This window comes from Tympanuchus pallidicinctus, unplaced genomic scaffold (assembly GCF_026119805.1).
Source record: "Tympanuchus pallidicinctus isolate F22 unplaced genomic scaffold, pur_lepc_1.0 scaffold129, whole genome shotgun sequence".
Classification (NCBI taxonomy): domain Eukaryota; kingdom Metazoa; phylum Chordata; class Aves; order Galliformes; family Phasianidae; genus Tympanuchus; species Tympanuchus pallidicinctus.
The window spans coordinates 59,885-74,707 of NW_026294647.1; the positions used below are offsets into that span (position 1 = coordinate 59,885).

The following is a 14,823-nucleotide window of genomic DNA, read 5'->3' on the forward strand; positions in this document are numbered from 1 at the left end:
CTTCCTGCTCTTGTAATGAAGCCCAGCTTAGGTCAGCTGTGAGTCTTCCTCACCGGGGTGTAGATGCTGACTTTCAGTGCTCTGCTTTCGCCCAGGTGCTGTTGCAGTGCACAGTGCAGTGCTGGTGGTGCCCAGCACCCTGTGTGGCTGGGTTTGCAGTGGAACTCTGTGTCGGCGTTACCCCAGTGCAGCCACTGTTAAAACCACTTTGTCTCTTGCTGCAGGGAGCATCGAGACTTGAGACTCCTGGATCCATTTGCCTGTTGGACCTTGAAGCACTCTTTCATACATCTTGAATGCATTTGAGTGCTATTTTCTCTTTTCTTGTTTCTTTTCTTCTCCTGTATTTTCCTTTTTTCTTTCTTTTAGTACCTAATTTTTTTGTGCTTATTTATTTTCACCACAACAGGTATTTCTGCTCGGGATGGTATTCAGCAGCAATTTAGAATCGCAAGAGAAATTTACTACTCGTAATGAAACACATCAGCCTCCTTTCTTAGTGCTGCTGCTGTGCAAACAGTGCTGTACTGAGAAGCAAACATCCCGGTGGGATGCTGTTCGTATTCTCATGCAGAATAAAGCAGTGTAAGAATTCCTCAGTTTGGCCATATTTGAAATAAGCCTTTAGACAGCTTCTGAATAGATTCCCGTTGTTTGTGTGAAGCTCTTATACCTGTACAGCCAATTACTGCTCTCAGGGCTCTTGTTCTCTAATTTGTGCGGTTCAGGATCAGTGCCTGTCCTTTGTCCTCCCTGCTTTGCTGTCCTGTATGGATTTCCCTGAGGCTTTTCTTCAGCCTGCTTTCCTTCCAGTGCTGACAATCAGGAGGAGCTCATAGTTGTGTGCTGCTGTGTTTGTTTTCCTCGGCACGATCCTTCCTGATGTACAGCAGGTGCTGGTGAGAGCAGAGCCCTGTTCTGGTGAGTGCCTTGTGCTGAGCCAGTGTTTATTGAGCTGTGATCTGCAAGATTAAGCGCAGCTTCAAGCTGCTTGTGTGGAATTGTGGCATGCGCTGCTTTGGATTTAGTCCTGCTGGCCAGAGATGGACGAGGCAGGGATGTTGGGATGCTGAGAGAAGTGTTGGTGTTTGATGCTCTGGGTGAGTTTTATTTTTGAAGTGAGCTCTGGGAACCATTGGAGTTGAGCAGAGGAGCCTCAGTGGTGTGGTTGTATCAGGTGTGCCTGATCTCATGAGGACGGGTGGCCTTTGAGTGGAGCTCAGGCTCTGAGCCCTCAAAGCAGGAATGGAACGAGTTCCGGGTGATAGCAAGGCTGATGCAGAAAGGTTGGGATGAAGCTGTCCCAGAAGAGGGAAGAAGGATCCCAGAGATCCTTAGCAGCCTGGCTGGTGTGTGATGGAATTACTGAGACGTTCCTTCCTCTGTGCTGATGAAGCAGCTGCTGTTACATAGGGCATGAAGGCATTGGGTCTTAGCTGCAAAGCACAGTGAAGGCAGTTGGAAGGCAGGAATGTGGCGAGTTGGAATCATGCTGTGAGCCCAAATTCAGCAAAGCATTACTGCTCAACAGGGACCTCGGGTATGTTTGAAGATTTGTGATTCCTGTGAGACTTGAACGCCTGTTTTATAGGTTTGCAGTGCAGGTGCCTAGGAGCCATGTTTTTCCTAGGGAGAGCGGCGTGCTTGCGTACCTTGTGTGCTCTTCAGCAAGGGCATGGTAAAAGCAGTGCTGGGTGTTGGGTGAGGAGCAGGGAGAGAGGAGCCCAGTCTGCAGACAGCAGGGGAAGCAGCTGGCTTCCACCCAGCGCCCAGGTGGGGAGCCACGGAGATGGGATGAAGCAGCGTTGAAGGTGTTTTGCCAGGAGCTGTGTCTTCCAGGGCTCGGGAGCAGAGCTGTCCCTGGGGTTGCTTTCACAGGACACCCCAGCCCTCCTGAGGACCCACGGTGAGTGTGTGGGTGACAAAGGTGTCACTGAGCGACAGCGTCAGGGTGGGAATGCGGGGAACGCAGCGCCCGGGGGGGAGAAGGGCAGCACGGGGAGGTGGGGGGGGAGGTCAGCACCAAGGAGAAAGTCTGCCCCCATTGGAACAAAGCGCCTGTTGAACGCCTTGGGTGAGATGTCAAAGCTCCCGTTGCCTCTCGGCGTTGCCTCGGCTCTCCCTGTGCCGACTCGGTGCCCCCGATGGAGATGTTCAGCCTGGAGGAGCGGCAGCTCTTGGCTGCCTGCAGCCACCCCGGCATCCCCAGAGGTGGGCACGGGGGCCTGGGGGGGCTTTGGTGCTGCATGAACGACTGCAGCGAACACTGAACGTTTAATAGTGAAACGTACCAAACAGTACAGAAATGACAAGATTCCCAACCATTTCCCACCCCATCAGCACTTTCTGATCTCACCCCTAAAATTCCCTCCCTCTGATCAATTTCCTACCCCTGATCAATTTCTTCCCCCCTCCCCCCGCTCCCTGACACCAATAATTTCTTCCCCCTCCAAAAAACTTCCCAGCCCCCCAGAAATCCCACGCCATTAATTCCTTCTTCCCAATTCCAGCAGTTTTGGAGTACAATATTATCAGAGTTCAATTTCTCTCCCAGAATTGCCACCCCACAAAATGCCCTCCCCCTCTGCTGGCAGGTGAGATCCATGCCCAGTAGCTGCCCTTCCCTCCTCCTTGGCATGACTGCAAGTGCTTTGGCTTCCTCCAGAGAGATGCTTTGCTCTGACTGGCAGCCTCAGGCTCCTTGTGGGCTGGCGCCCCTGCAGTTGCATCTGTGCTGGAGGAAGCAGCACGCCCAGAAGCTCCCCTTTCCTCCTCCCAGGCACGGATGCTAAGATTCTGGCCTGCTCCAGACTCGGTGGGCGTCTGTGCTTTGCCCTGAATGCTGCATTCTTTTCCTTGGTTTGTTTGTGTTGCTGCTGCTGCTGGAAGGGTTGTTGTTGGTTTACTCTGTATGTTGTCCTGGTTGTTTTTCTGTTGTTCCTGCCTTGGTTTACTGCTCCTTCTGCATTGCAATGCATTGTTTTTTTTCCAGCCTTGTTGCTCTCGTTTTCCCTTCCGTTTGTGTTCTTTGAACTCCTTTTTGCTTTCCTAAGCGTACTGCCTTCTGTTTGTGAGGATTTCAAATGATTCAGCTTTGCTTTCCTTGGCTTTTCAGTGCTTCGTCTGTCTTTGATTTGTTCTGTTTTTCCTTGGCTTGGCTTTGCTCTTTGGTTTTTGGTTTGCATCCTGGCCCTTCACTGCTTTTAAATTTGCATTCTTTCCTTCCATGGCTAAGCGTTGGTGGGGGTTTTTCTCAGTTTCCTTTGGTGGGATTCTTTGCTTTTGCCATGAGAGTGTATTCAGCTCATTGGCTTTACTTTAGTGTTTGTGGAGCTCATTTTGCTAAGCTTTGTTTTCCTTCTTTGTTTTGCTTTGGCTCGTGCTGCCCCGGGCCTGGAGGCTCGTGATTCTGAGGGAGGCGAGAGGCTTTGCTCATGCTTGGCTGGAGGAAAGAAATGCTGTGTGTTAGGAACGTGTTTTCTGTCAAACGGTGCCAGTGGTCCACAGCATTTGAGGTCCTGAACTCAGTGCACATGAGAGAAGCTGATGCTTTTTGTGGTCTTGGCAGTGGAGCAAGGAGAACTGAGGGAAGTTTTCGGAACAACTTTGTTCTTCACATCTTTCCTGGTAAATAAAAAGCAATTGAGGTGGCCTGGGCTCTCTGTCATTTCTTCTTTCTGAGCCCTTGGAGCTGGATTTCTGCTCTTGGCTTTTCACAGGAGGTTGGGCCAACAGAAGAGAGCTGATCCAGGAGCTCAGCTGGGCCCAGGCTGTTTAGTGCTGCTGTTTAGTGAGTCCCTCCAAGCTCAGTTAAACACTTCAGTTTTCTTCTCCAAATCAGGTTTGCCTGAGTTCAGCAAGCACCGAAGCAAATCTGTTCAGCTCTGCGTTTCTTTTTACGCTGCTCTTTCATTTCTGGGCCTCCTGTAAGAATGACCACGTGCTTTGCTTGTTGCTGATTCCGGGGTATCACAGTGCAGTTTCTCAGTCCCGTCTCTGGTCGTGAGCCATATTAAGGACGGAGGAGCTTTTCCTCCCTGCACCTCTGCTGCTTCCCTGGCTTTCAGCAGAAACCCCCTTGTGAGCAGCGTAACGTAGGGCTGAGCAGCACGGCGGGTTGTGGCTGAGTGCTGGGTGCAGGGTGGGCTGGTGCAGCACAGCTGCCATGGCTCTGTTCCTTCACTCATCCACTCCTTTTCCAGCTTAGCTGCGTTATGTTGGTGGGTTTTGTTGCTGTTTTTAACAGTGCCGTGATGTGCAAATGGAACGAGCTGAAAGAGGAGAGCAAACCGACGCTGCTCTCGGCTTTGTCCAATGTGTGTAACTCAACGAGCCCCTCTGTGTATTTTTAAGAGGTTTGAAGCGGTCTCTGGATCGCTGCTCATTCATTTCACGCTGCCCTGCGGTGTTTTCCCTTTCAGCGCCCTTTGGCTCTGGCTCTTAACTCTGTTATCCAGGCTGCACTTCAGCTCTTCTTCCAAGGCCCCGAGCTGTTGTCTGGTGCAGAATCCCTCGGCTGCTGCTCAGCACAACGTCCCCAAGTTCCTTCTCCCCTCTGCAGAGCAGTGCAATCCCAGAGGCTTTGCTCACTGACCCCTCCTGCCTCAGTGCAGCAGCGCAGTCTCAAGCAAGCAGCTCTCTGCATTTTCACAGCACGTCGTTCTTACGGCGTGTTGTTTCCAAAGCCTCCTCTGCACAGCTGATTCTCAGCATTCTGGCTGTCGTGTTACCACTCTTCTCGTGACCTGATTCAAGGTGGCAGTGGAACGAACGCTTTTCTAGCACAGTTCCCTGAAGGTTCAGTCTGTGTTGCAGGGGTCTGAGCATGGGCCCATTTGTGTGACGCCTTGTGGTTGTGATGGACTGAGAGCTAAGATGTTTTAACACACATAGGAGCTTTTGTGTGTAAGAGTTGGGTGTGAATAATGATGTTTCTGGCTTTTTACTCGGGGGGATGCAAGTTTGTGGCGTTCTTCCATTTTCTGTTGGATGGTGCTTGTCTGAAAGCTGCGAGATGCTCATTGCAGATGAGGCATTTTTAGAGCAGGCTGACGATGCACCAAGGTCTCTGAAAGCCTGAAGTTGTGGTTGGCAGGAAGGCAGTTTAGGAAATGAGGTCACCGTTACCTGACTGTTGTGTTGTGGTTTTCTCTGTCATTATTTCCTAATTTTCAATCCTGTCACGTCTCCTGCAGTGGCCACTGTTGCTGTTTCACCAGCAGAACCCAAGATGGACGGAATGCCAAGCTGGCAGCTTGAGGAAGCTTGAGCCTGCAGGCCTGAAGCTTCAGAGAGGTGACTTCACTGCATGAAGGCAGCACCAGGAGAGAAACAGCTGTGCAGCGTGATTTGGGAAGGGAACGTCTGAGTGCAGGCTCACGTCTGACACTGCAGCAATAGGTTGGATGTGGGATCGGAGTGGTTTGCAGAGCTCCTGGTAGGAGTTGCTCTCTGAGCCACAGCTCTGCAGTTATTTGCCCTCTGGAGATGCATGTTTGTTTGGATTTACTTCACAGGGAGCCTCGACAGTGCTAGCTGGGTCTTGGCTAGCTGACTGTTGGATGTGTAAAACGAGGTGGCATAAATTTGCCCTCACAGCTGTAAGTAGTGAGGTGAGAGTTAAACTCACTATGGGGAAAGACAAAGATGGGAACGCATGGCCAAAACCAGGCTGGGATTTGAGTGTGGTGAGCACCTCTGTCTGCAGTGCTGGTAACTCTAAAAGCAGCGGCTGCTTTGGTTCACTGTTGGTTTGATCTCTGTGGCATCACGCAGGGCGCCGCCTGCTCTGCACGCTGTGAGGAGTTGGACTCCATGCACACAACCAGGGGTTGCCTCCAGGATGGAGCTGGGGTTAAAATGATGCTGTTGTGTGTTGAGATAGCAGAGAAAATGCAGGGAGTGCACGGCCTGCCTGCTGGAGCCGAGTGCTGCGAGGCGCAGGCAGATGGCTGGTGTGGGTACAGAGCTCCCAGCCACAGTCAGAGCTCTGAGGTCTGCTTTGACCTTTGTGAATACGAAGCTCTCTCCCTTCCCTGCTTTCCTAACTGCTATGACCAACCAAACGAACCAACCCCACCGAAGCCCTAACGCTCCTTTTGCAGCTGCTTCAGGCCTCTGCCATCTCGCATTGTTTCTGTTCTGGTGATTTGGTCTGTGGACTTCAGTGAGCTTCCAGTGCTGCTGTTGTTGCTGTTGTTTTTAAAGAGGGAATGCCAAAGGGTTCCAGTCTGAAAAGGGCTCACATTTGCACTGTGCTCAGGAGCAGGTCGGGGTGCTCCTCGTTCTCACTTGGCCCCACGTATGAGGTGAGCTGCTTTTGGCAGGAGCTGACTGGCATCACACCCAGATGCCTTTGGCTCCCACTTCCTTGCCTTATTGCCAACTCAGAAAGAAAAACTGGAGTGGTGGGGCTGGGTGATGCGTTGGCAGTGCAGCAAAGAGCAGAAGAGGTGAACGGGCAGGGCGCTGCAGGTGCAAACTTCTTCTCTTCCTGCCGTTGCAGGTTTTTGTTCTTCTGGATAAGGCCTTGCCTGGGGTCTGCAGGCACAGCTCTGATGGAAGAGGTAGCAGGAGGGCTGTTGGAACGGTGACTGTGGTGTTTTAAAGTAGCAGCTGAGCACAAATGTTTGCTGTTGGGCTTCGTGGGAGAAGGGGCACAGGCAGATGCAGCTGCCACCGTGCTTCTGTTAGCTGGCTTCTGTTGCGAATGCTGAAACCTCAGGCTTCCTGCACTGACTGCAGATTCTCACTTCACTGGGGTATTTGCAGTGCATGATTGTCATACTGTAACACTGGAATCAGCCTTTTTTCTGTCTGGGTGAGCACTTGCACTTCCCCCTCCTGCTCTGTGTTGTTCTGGTCTCTCAGCTGACTTTTGTCTCCCAAGCTTCAGGGAGTGATGCACCAAAAGAAGCACTGGTCGCTGCACCAGAGCAGAGCCCCGTTCAGGAGGGAAAAGATGCGATCCCTGAAGATGCCTGGTGCACAGATGGGTCCAGCAAGGGCAACCCGAGCGAGTGGAGAGCAGCAGCGTTCCAGCGAGACGAGGTCAGAGCAGCAGCGGGCAGAACTGCGAGCCGTGCGGGTGGCTGTGAGCGAGGGAGCCGGTGGTGGCATCCTGAACGTCTGCACAGATGGTTGGGCTGCGTGCAGGGGGCTTCACTCTTAGCATTGCACAGTGGGCCACCAGGAATGGACTGTCCACCCCACAATCTGGGCCAAGGACGTGGTTGGAGATAGGAATGCAGTCAGGCACAGCGCTGCAAGTGCTGCCGAGCTGCTGGTCATCGGCCCAGTGGCGCGGCCTGCTTGCGCTTTTGATTCTCACCCCGTGTCTCTGCTCATTCCTAGATGAATCTCAGTGCTTTTGCCCCAGGCCCAGCGGTGCTGCACTGAGGGCTTCCTTCAGTGCCGAGCTCTCAGGAAGCACGAATCGCTGCAGGTCTGATGGCTGCCTCCCACAGGACAGCAGTGATGGGGATAAGCAGCTCATCCACCCTCCTGCCCTCGTTTCTCCTGGCTCTGCTGACCTGAGCCCAGCAGCCATCGCAGTCCCCAGCCCGGATTGGGACCCAGGGTCTTTGCAGTGCAGCCCAGCCAAGCGGAGTCCGAGTGCCCGGCCAGCAGCAGCTCCACGAGGAGCAGGTGGGCATCGCTGAGGAGCAGCCGAGCCTCTGGGAGGAGGGCTTGGAATCAGGCAGCCGGTGCCAGGCAGCGGGCAGCACACACAGGGGTGGTGCGGTCAGACTTCTCTCCAGATTGGGTGCTTGATTAAATGCAAACAGATCTTTATTCTGCGATGAGCAAACCGCGCTGCGTACCAAATGGTGCCAAAATATTCTTTCTCGCCCTTCACTTCCCTTTCCTGCAGCCCGCTGGTCATCGGGGGCTCAATTTGCCACCAGGGAGCGTCAGCGGTCACTGAAGGCTTCGTTGGCTGTCAGAGGGCTCCACTGATGATCAGGGATCTTCCCTGAGGCTTTGCTGATCAGCAGAGGGTGTCGTGGGTCATCAGAGAGGAGATCGGAGGGGCCCGAGGGAGGGGATGTGGGGACTCCTTGTTGGGTGGTGATGGAGGGGAAGTGGGACTGAAGGGCTGAAGCAGATCCAAGTGAGGGGCAAATGGCTGCGATAAGAGAGGGGGTGAAAGGAGGCCATAGAGAAGGTGGAAGAAAGGGTGAAGGGTTTGGGAGGAGCTGGAAGGAGGAACTGGGAGAGAGCAGAGGGGGGGGTGCTGGGGCTGCTGGGCAGCACGGGGAGCTGTGTCCTTGTTGGAGCAGGCAGCACAGAGGGGATGGAGAGGCCCATGGGTGCAGCATGGGGTGCGGGGTATGGAGTTGGGGCCCCATCCCACCACTTAGAGGAGGCCTCTGCCAGGCAGGAGCAGACAAACAGCCTCTGCTGAGCATGGGGACACAGACACAGAGCATGGCTCTGCTGAGGCCTTTATTGATCACTGGAGGATGTCAGAGCTGATCACGTCCCTAGGACCCCTCGAGACCCTCCTCCTGTCCAAAGCATGAGGGAAGCTCTGCTGGTGGCAACGGTCCCCCTGGTACGGGGCAGGGATGGCGCCCTCCATCCCATCCATCCCCAGGCCCTGACACACAGTGCTCAGGGCTCCAGGGATCCCTAGGGTCCCTCAGTGTCCCTGCTGCAGTGCCACCCTTATTGTAACAGTCTTCTGCCATACGTCCAATCTCAACTCTCTCACTCTTTCCCCTTCTTTCTTGCAGCCCCCCCGAAGATCCCACAGGCCAGAAGAAGAAGAAGGCAGCAGAACCTCATGCTCACGCCGCATACAAATGCTACAGGAGCAGAAACAAACCGGGAAGCTCCGGGTTCCTCCCAGGAAGGCAAAACTGCACAGACGCCCAGCTGTGTTTGGCAGTGCCATCCCTGCTCCTCGTGTGATCCCACTGCTGAGCCAGGATCGAGCTGCCCAGTGCTGGGACCTCCTGCCCTTCCTCTCCTGCAGCTCGGCATGCAGCCTCACCTCCTCCTCTGGCAGAGCTGCTGATCCCACGCGGGCCATGGGATGCTCCTCTAACACAGAGCTCCAGCCCACCCTGCCAAGAGAAAGCAAAGCAACCCGCAGCAGGGAACGCACACAGCTTCACGCCGCTCCCCTTCACCCTGTCCCACCTCAGGGACCGAAGGACTGACCTGGAAATGGGTGCAAAACACAGCAGCGTCGCTTTAAAACTTAAAGTTGTGTTTTCGTTGTCGTGGGTATCGCAGCCCAAAGGTTGTAATGAAGTTCGTGCAAAGGAGGATGAATTACAGGTGTTCCATACGCAAAAGCAAAGAGGAAAGGTGTGAGGGTGTTTCCCAAGGAGAAGGAAGGTTCCAGAAAGGGACGCATGCAGAGAGCCAGAGGGATATGGAGGCAAACAGTAACTGCTACAAAACCAATGGGACGGAGGGAGAATTCACTGCCAGGAGGAGCTCACAGTGCGGTGAGAAGATTCACAGCATGGCTGCAGGGTTGTCTTTTAATTAAAAACAATAATTAAAAACAATCTGGATATTTTGAGCTATTATCAGTGTTAGTAGGGGGGGGATTGCTGAACGGTGCTGCAAGCAATGTGGGGGCAGAAGAGCCACGGCATGGGAGGCATCTTCATGCCTATGTGCACAGCAGGCCCTGCTGCCCCTGCTGCCCCCCTCCACAGGAGCTGCCCCTGCTGGAGGCTCTTCTGGCCAGGGCCATCCCCCTCCATCCTGCCTGCCTGCTGCCCATGCCCACGGCAATTCATGGCACTGGGCGGCGCAGGAGAGCTGCGAAACGCCCTCTGCATCCCGCTGCACAAAGGACTGCAGGGAGAGAGGAGGGCTGGGGCTGCTGGTGGTGGCTGAGGGACACCGTGGGCCATCTGTGGTGCCCCATGCTGCCCTGGAGGCGGGCATGGGGAGCTGGGGGGCTGTGACACGGCGCAAATGACTGCAGGCAGAGGGACGTAGCAAATGGAATGCAGAGCTTTTAATATCCTGTCCCAGAGTACAACGAGAAACAGAAACAATCCTAAAATCCTACAATTCCAGTCCCAGCACAGCTGAGCACCCTGACAACGTCCCATCCCACTGCACTGCTGACTCTGGAGGACGGCTGGGTTGTGGAGGGGAGAGATGGGGCCGCTGGCGGTGCCCCTGGAACGGCCTGGTGCTGCGGGCCGGCGAGGAGCGCAGGGTTACGGGTAGCCGTACTGGTGGGCGATGGCCATGTCTGTCTCCCGCTGCACCAGGAACTGCACGGGGCCGATCTTCATCTGCCGGGCCGCCCGCTGCCGCTCTTCCTGGGCCAGCTTCTTCATGCGCTCCCGCTCGGGCCGCTGCTCGGCTGTGATGGGCAGCGACTCCTCCATCACTGTGGGTATCACACCGCCACCCGCCCGTGGCCCCACGCAGGGCACAGAGTCCACGGGGTGCCGAGGCTGCTGCTGGTGCAGCGCTGCTGGTGGTGGTGGTGGCGGTGGGTCCCTCCGCAGCTCTGAGCTCCTCTGCGGGGACGGGTGCAGGCAGCTCGGCGGCGCCTTCTTGGCAGCGCCCTCCTCCTGCACCGTGCTGCCTGGGGATGGGGGCGCTGCCTTGTTTGTGTCCCCGTCTTGGGGCTGGAGGGCAGCAGGGCCAGTGCTGGCTGAGGGTTGGGGCTGCACAGAGGGTAGCTGGTGCACCGGGCCCACCGCAGTCACCCTCTGCCCCAGCGGGCGCACGGCCTGGATGCATTTCATAGAATCGTAGAATCATAGAATCACCAAGGTTGGAAAAGACCTCAAAGATCACCCAGTCCAACCGTTCACCCATTCCCAGTAGCTCCCACTGAACCACGTCCCTCAGCACAACATGCAGCCTTTCCTTGAACACCCCCAGGCTCGGTGACTCCACCACCTCCCTGGGCATCCATTCCAGTGCCTGACCACCCTTTCTGAACAGTAACACTTCCTCATGTCCAGCCTGAATCTCCCCTGCCGTAGCTTGAAGCCATTCCCCCTGCTCCTATCACTGATGACACGAGAGCAGAGGCCGACCCTCAGCTCACCACAACCTCCCTTCAGGCAGCCACAGAGAGCAGTGAGGCCTCCCCTGAGCCTCCTCTCCTCCAGGCTGAACAACCCCAGCTCCTTCAGCCTCTCCTCATCAGCCCTGTGTTCCAGACCCCTCACCATTTCGCTGCCCTCCTTTGAACACGTTCCAGGGCCTTGCAGGGCCTTGAGGGAAGGGAAGGGAAGGGAAAGGAAGGGGGGCCAATGGGGAGTCAATGGGGCCTTTGGGGTCAAAGGGGGCACCAGGGGGTCAATGGGGCCATATGGGAGTCAATGGGGGCATTGGGGTCAATGGGGATTTTGGGATCCATGGGGAAATGGGGATCCTGTTTGTCACCCCTTCCGTGCACCCTAATGTCAACCCACGGCAAGTGTTGATTGCCTGCCTAAAAGCCTTCATGGCCTTCAAAACCAGATGCAATCACCTGGACTTCTTGCTTTTGTGCGCTCTCGCATTCAACAATATGGAGACGGTGCAAAAAAATCAGTTTATAGAGATTTAATGAAAGAGAAGGAAAATCTTTTCCTGGGAGATGAACTGGAGAGCTGGTCCTGACAACCTGTTCAGGCTTTACTTTTCCCCTTCCCTTCCCTTCCCTTCCCTTCCCTTCCCTTCCCTTCCCTTCCCTTCCCTTCCCTTCCCTTCCCTTCCCTTCCCTTCCCTTCCCTTCCCTTCCCTTCCCTTCCCTTCCCTTCCCTTCCCTTCCCTTCCCTTCCCTTCCCTTCCCTTCCCTTCCCTTCCCTTCCTGTGGGTCTCTATGGGTTTCTATGGGTCTCTATAGGTCCCTATAGATCTCTATGGGTCCCTATGGGGCCCTATGCATCCCTATGGCTCCCTAGGGGTTTCTATGGGTCCCTATGGGTCACTATGGATCCCTGTGGCCGACCCCCAGCTCACCACAACCTCCCTTCAGGAAGTTATAGAGAGCAGTGAGGTCTCCCCTGAGCCTCCTCTTCTCCAGGCTGAACATTCCCAGCTCCTTCAGCCTCTCCTCATCCGCCCTGTGTTCCAGACCCCTCACCATTTCATTGCCCTCCTTTGAACACGTTCCAGGGCCTTGCAGCGAGGGGCCCAAAACTGGACACAGCACTCGAGGTGCGGCCTCACCAGTGCTGAATACAGGGGAAATTCACGCAGGTGCAGGCGCAGCTCGCTGGCTTGGCTGCCGCTGGCTCCTGCGCCGGCCCCAGGCAGCTTTGCTTGGCGCGGGTGTTTGCGGCCTTTTCCCTCCTTTCTTTCCCCACGGGGCGGCAGCTTCCTTTTCTTGGCAGGAGCGCTGCTGCTGGGCTGCTCCTGCTGGCAGCTCTCCCCTTTCTGGGGGGTGCCGGCAGGCGCAGGACGCTTGGCCCCCCGCTTGGTGCTGCCCCTGTTCTTCTCGTCGGCCTGAACCTCCTGGGGCTGCCTTTGCTGCACCTCCTCGGTGGGCTGTGCACTTTGCGCTGAGGGCGGCGCGCTGACGGCCAGGCTGGTCGGCCGTGGGCTGAGCCGGGCGCTCGCTGGTGGCACGACGGGGCGCAGCTCCGACAGCCCGCACTGCAGCTCAGGCAGGAACCCGGGGGATGGAGGAAGCCCCCACAAGGGGTCGGTGGGCGTCCCAGAGGCAGCCTGTGTGCTGAGCTCTCTGCCGTCCCCGGGGTTGTCAGCGATGAAACATCCTGGGGCAGGGCTGCTGGGGATCTCGTGGTTCTCAGCAGCTCTTGCCACGTCTGAAAATGCAAAAACATCCCCCAAATGGCCATGAGAGCCTTCTTACAGCCACTGTGCAAACACGCACCTGCAGCTCTGCAGCCCCAAACTCACCGTTGATCCAAGAGAGCAAACCCTGGATGTCCGTGATGTCCTCCGGCACATCCGAGCTGCTCGCCACTGCTGGGAACAGCAAGAACAAATCCCAAAGAGTCAATGCCAGCTCTCCTGTACCACGTTCACAGCAAGGGATCTGGGGTGAATGTTGGGTTCCCATTGTAAATCAGGACAGGAGAGGTAACTGTAAATCCCCGGGATTCAAACCCCAAGCAACACGCAGTGAGAACAGTGCCAGAACAGGCAGAAAGCCTAACTGGAAAGACAGCGCACCAAACCCAGCTGCCTGCTGTGTGCTGTACCTCTCTTGGGTGCTGTGCCACACTCCTGGCTTTCCACGTGGCTGCGCTTCAGAGGAAGGCCGCTGGCATCAGCTTCTGACAGGAAGGAGACAAGAAAGACACGAAGAGCATCTCTTTGCAGCCCTTTCCTCTGCCCTCCATCACAGCAGCCCTTCATGCAGCCCTGTTTAGAGGCAGTGCCCACACCGCAGCTCACAGGAGCTTCTTACCTGCGGAGGCTTTCCGTTTCCCCCCTTGCCCCGCACCGTCCCACAGACGCACAGCTTTTGTCCCTACAACAACAGATGCTGTGTTGATGTCACAGACGCCAGCAGGCAGCACAAGTATCGTCCAGTGAGCCCATGTCCCCCCAGAAGACAGAAAGATGCTGCTTTGACAGCCCAAACACAACTGGCAGCTCACTTCTCACTGCCCCTTCCTGCACTCCCGACGGATGCTTACTTGACATCGCCTGCAGCGCCGCAATCTTCAGCTGCCTGGATTCCTGAGTTCTCCTTTTGGAGAGGAACCCTACAGAAAGCATCAACAAGGGAAACATCACGAGGAAGAAGCATTTTCCCAGCTTTCTTCTGCCATGCGATGTCGTCTCTTGAGGAAGGCAATGCTTGGAGGTCAGCTGGCTGCAAGAGGCTCTGCCTCTGGCTTTGGGCCCTTGGCCCGGTGCCGGCCTCTGCCTCTGGCTTTGGGCCCTCGGCCTGGTGCCGGCCTTTCAGGACTGGCTTTAGGCTCCACGGCCGCTGCCAGCCTGCCCGGCTGTAGGTGTGGCTGTCAGCCCCGGCTCTGGCGCTGCCCCTGTGGCTGTAACCGCGGCATTATGGCCCAGGGCTGGTGCTGGCTCTCTGGCTGGAGCTTCAGACTTCAGGGCCGGCTCTCAGGCTGTGGCTTCAGGTCCCTTGGCCGCTGCCAGTCTCTCTGGCTGTGTGTTTCGGCCCCAGGGCCACTGCTGGCTTCTCTGGCAGCATCTTTAGGCCCAGGCCGTGTGCCAGCCTCTCTAAGTGGGGCCGTGGCTGTGAGCCCCTGGGCTGGATGCAGCCTTTTGGGCTCTGGCCCAAAGTCACCAGGCCTGGTACCAGATTGTGAGAAAACAGGGAGCCCTTGTGGGATGGTGGTGGTGCCTGGGGTTCATGCGCTTTTCCGTCCCGGCCCCTCCAGGCGTTCGGCTGCCACGGCGATGAGGGCAGCAGGCTGCTGTGCCGGCTGTGTCACAATGGGCGGCAGCAGCGCCACGGCAACGTTTGTGACACGGCCGCCCAGGAGGGGTCTGAAGGCGCTGCCTGGCGGAGGGTCCCACATCCCTGAGCATCTGGCAGAGAGCAGACGCATCTCTGTCAGCTGAAGGGACGAGCATCTCTGTGCCTGACCGGACGGAGGAGCATCTTTGTGCCTTGTAAGGGGACGAGCATCTCTGTGCCTGACGGACGGAGGAGCATCTTTGTGCCTCGTAAGGGGACGAGCATCTCTGTGCCTGACGGACGGAGGAGCATTTCTGAGCTTTGTAAGGAGATGAGCATCTCTGTACTGGACGGACGGAGGAGCACCTCTGTGCCACAGGAGGGGATGAGCATCTCTGTGCTGGATGGGCGGAGGAGCCACTCTCTGCCAGACGGCCGGAGGAGCTTCTTTGTGCCGGATGGGCGGAGGAGCCGCTCTCTGCCGGACGGATGGAGGGGCT

General features: G+C 56.2%; 1 pseudogene; it reads right to left on the reverse strand.

Moving 5' to 3' along the window:
* Positions 1-10,037: 10,037 nt before the first annotated feature.
* LOC128075738 (uncharacterized protein C2orf78-like) lies at positions 10,038-13,310 on the reverse strand (annotated as a pseudogene).
* Between the last annotated feature and the right edge of the window lie 1,513 nt (positions 13,311-14,823).